Raw genomic sequence first — 4,337 nt, 5'->3', positions numbered from 1 at the left:
CTCCGCCGCACCCCGCTGGCCAGCTGCAGCCGTTGGCCGCGTTTCCCGCCCCGGGCCGCGCCGGCCGTGCGCGTGGGGCGCCCACCCGCTGCCCTCCCCCCCCGCCCCCGCGAGCGCGGGCACGAGGGTCCCGCAGGCCTCGGGCGGGGGCTGCGGTTCGAGCCGGAGCCACACGGAGGGGCAGGGGCACGGCTGCGAGGTCACCGCCCCCCACAAAAGTGGGGCCACCCCGGCGGTGGCGGTGCCAGCCTGTCCTGAGCACCCCCTCACCCCGCCCCTCGCCCTCCGGATCCCCCCACCCGGCACTGAACTCCCTCCCAGGGGGTATTTTCTGGGGTCCTCATAGGTTTCGGGTGGTTGTGAGTCCCCTCCCCACCGGTCACCAGCGCCCCACAGATGAGCACGTGTCACCCAGTCCTCCGCCAGCACGCTGCGCGGCCGCCTGGTCCTTACGCACCTAGAGGCTCATCCAGCGCCCGGCTGCCTCCCGCGGCTTCTCACGGCGCCCCAGTTCTACTTCCCTGGCGTTTACACTGTACGTTCGCTTTGTGTCAAGGCAGAGCTTGGTCAGGGGCCGGCGGCCTGTCTGGTTTCGGTTGAGCTGTTCAGAATTCGCACATGAAAGATTACATTAGCCCGGTGCTGGTGGCTCATGCTTGTAACCCTAACTACTCAGGAAGCCGAGATCTGAGCACTAGGGTTCAAAGCCAGCCTGGGCAGGAAAGTCTGTGGAGACGCTTATCTCCAGTTAACCACTAAAAAGCCAGAAGTGGAGCTGTGGCTCAACCGGTAGAGCACTAGACTTGAGCAAGGAAGCTCAGGGACAGTGCTCAGGCCCTGATTTCAAGCCCCAGGACTGGCAAAAAAAAAAAAAAAAAAAAAAAAAAAAAAAAACCCACAAAAACCCAAAACCAAAAAAAAAAACCAAACAAAAACCCAAAACATTATGTAATTGTTAAATTGGACACAAATTTCCAGTGGGAGGAATGTGCGCAGGCCATGAATATTTTCAAAGTGAAAGGCTGCCCAACACATTTTGAAGAACAGAGACCATTTCTGGCATTGGGTTATTGAATGTCCATGCAGCCAGTTGGAACAGCATTTGTTTACAGTCTAGTGGCGAAGTCTGCCGCGGGGCTTCCAAGGGGAAGAGCCTTGGGAAAACACCTGCTTCCCTTCATAGACATCTGGAAGCATACTGTGTTACATTCTGAGCTGGCTTTGAGAAAAACATTAGTATTACTATCATGTTACTGCAGTTCACCGAATAATACATGCATCATGTTTTCACTCCACTCTTTTTTCTCAGAAGTTTTGCACTTGCTTTTAAAATGATACCCTTATAAGTTGATAGATTCCACTTAACAAAATCTATTTGTCTACTGTTTCTTTAAAAAAAAAAAAAAAAGGGCTTTAGCCAGGCATGAACACTGGTGGCTCATGCCTGCAATCCTAGTTACTCAGGAGGCTGAGATCTAAGTTCAAAGCCAGACCAGGCAGGAAAGTCCAAGAGACTCTTATCTCCAATTAACCACCCAAAGGCCAGAAGTAGAGTTGTGGCTGTGGCTCAAGTGGTAGAGCAGTAGCCTTGAGCTAAACAACTCAGAGACAGCACCTAGGCCATAAATTCAAGCCTCAGGACCAACACACACACACACACACACACACACACACACACACACACACACACACACACACACATACACACAGAGGAATTTATTAAAAACAATACCACAATTCTCAGATCTCAGTTTCCTGAGTAGCTAAGATTACAGGTATGACTCACTAGCACCCAGCTTACAGTTGTATTTACTTCTTATTATTATTTCTTTATCAGTGGCCTTGGGTTTGAACTTAGGGCTTTGTACTTGCTGAGCTCATGCTATGCCCTTTAGCCATGCCTTCAGTCTTGCTTTTGGCTAGTTACTTTGGAGACGGAATCTAGTGAACATTTTTGCCTAGGTAGCTTTGAACTGTGATCCACAGATTTCAATTTTCCAAGTAGCTAGGATTATAGGCATGAGCCACTTGAGCCTGGCTTATTTTATTTATATCTTAAATCCATATTGTGGAAGAAAAGCCCCTTTCTTCTCAGAAGAAATGACAATTGAGTCTTTTGAAAGTCTACCTAGTGGTAGAGTGCTTGCCTAGCATGCATGATGCCCTGGGTTTGATTCCTTGGTACCACATACACAGAAAAAGCCGGAAGTGGTGCTGTGGCTCAAGTACTGGATTGCTAGCCTTGAGCAAAAAGACTCAAGGACAGTGTCCAAGCACTGAGTTGAAGCCCCAGAGCAGACAAAAAAAAAGTCACTTTTCTGTATTTTCTTTATGATGAAAGCATGAAAGTAATAAAAGCAGTATCCTGAGCCAATGTGGCTATGTGCAGCAAAGCTAACATGAAAGAAAATCAAATGGCTATAGTGCCAATATACAACAATACTATTAGATTTGGGGAGGTTTTCTTTCAGTGGTTATTTTTATTGTACCAAGTTGTGAGACGACCACCAAGAAGGTCACCGAGACTCAGACGTTCCGAAATGCAAAAGCAAGGCAAGGCTTTATTCAAGCGAGCTGCAACTCGGGCCTCGTCCTCCCCACCGACACAGCGGAGGTTAGGAGGGAGCCCCGAGCGATTACACAGGGCTTATAAAGGCAAAAAACAAAGTTACAACAATCAGGTGTTCAAGCAAGGAAGATTAGGACACAGGTACAAATCTGATTGGCTCAGAGTTCGAGGCATTCTAGGGGTGGTCAGAATTAAACATTCCCAGCGGTTAGAGTTCTAGACCAACTGGGCCCTAATGGGCTTGTCCTGGGTTTGCTCACAGGGCCTGCTTATCTCAGGTTTGCGTGGTAAAGTGGGGTTCGCGTAGTAAAGTGGGGCCTGACTTCAAAGTCTGGCACTTCAATTTTAAAAATCACATTGTTACAAAGTTAGAAATTAGTACATTTTATTTTATTCTTAACATATAATCATTTTATGTTAGAAACCATTTAAACACAATATTCAGTAGCTACATATGTTTTCTTTTTTTTTCCTGTCTTTTTTTGTTGGTGGTGGTGGTGGTGGGGCTCTGGGCCTGGGCCCTGTCCCTGAGCTCTTCAGCTCAAGGCTAGCGCTCTACCACTTGAGCCACAGTGCTACTTCTGGTTTCAGATGGTTAATTGGAGATAAGGGTCTCAGTATTTCCTGCCCATGCTGGCTTTGAACCGTGATCCTCAGATCTCAGTCTCCTGAGTAGCTAAGATTACAGGTGTGAGCTAACAGCACCTGGCCATATGTTTTCTTTGTGTAGATATAATTTGTACACCTTTATATTTCCAGATGCTTGAATTATGTTAATTTATTAAATTATATATATGCTTACATATATATGTGCCATTGTAGATATCATTATGCATAAATTTTTACCTGTAGTCTGGATTTTCCCTTAAGGGAAAATTGGATTGTGGAATCAAGGTATATTTCTAGATTGTAAGCTTGGTGCTGGTGACTTGTGCCTGTAATCCTAGATATTCAGGAGATCTGAGAATTGTGGTTCAAAGTCAATCAAGGCAGAAAAATCCTATAGACTATTATCTCCAGTTAATCACTAAAAAGCTGGAAGTGAAAGTATAGCTCCAGTGGTACAGCACCATCTATGTGTGAAAAGGCTAAGCAAGAGTGTGAGACTGCATTCAATTTCCAATACTAGTGCACACACAGACACACACACACACACACACACACGATGCTATTACTAGATTGTACTGGCAGTCTCTATCCTGCCAAATAGTTTTCCCAAAAGTAGCTCCATTATCAATAAAAATTCCCACTTATGGTTTTCATTGGTTAAGTGGAGATGAGTCCCATGGACTTTACAGCCTGAGCTGTCTTTGAACTGCAATTCTCAGATCTCAGCCTCCTAAGTAGCTAGGATTAAAGACTAGCCACCAGTACCCAGCTTAAAACTGTTGTCTTTCTAAAACCTTTGAAGTCAGTTTTTCTTCCCTTCAGTGGGAAATAGAGTCTTTCCATGTGTGTCTCTGGCTTTAATAGTTTTCTTTCAATTCCTGATTGATCACATGGGCTTCCTTTGTCTTTTGCTAATAAACCAGTAAGATCCAGCAAGAGCCACTTGATTCCATAATCCTTTGAGAGATCATTACTTCTACAAAACTTCCCAAGCTCTTAAGATGTTACACTCCCAGAGTAAACTCTTCCCTTCCACAGACTCTGCAAATGTTAGAATTACACTGGGTGCCAGTCCTATGGCTTGAACTCAGGGCCTGTGTGCTATTCCTGAGCTTCTTTGCTTATGGGTAGTGCTTTACCACTTGAGCCACAATCCCAC

The sequence above is a fragment of the Perognathus longimembris genome, chromosome 11 (assembly GCF_023159225.1).
Source record: "Perognathus longimembris pacificus isolate PPM17 chromosome 11, ASM2315922v1, whole genome shotgun sequence".
Classification (NCBI taxonomy): Eukaryota; Metazoa; Chordata; class Mammalia; order Rodentia; family Heteromyidae; genus Perognathus; species Perognathus longimembris.
Note: the sequence above shows the minus strand (reverse complement) of the source record.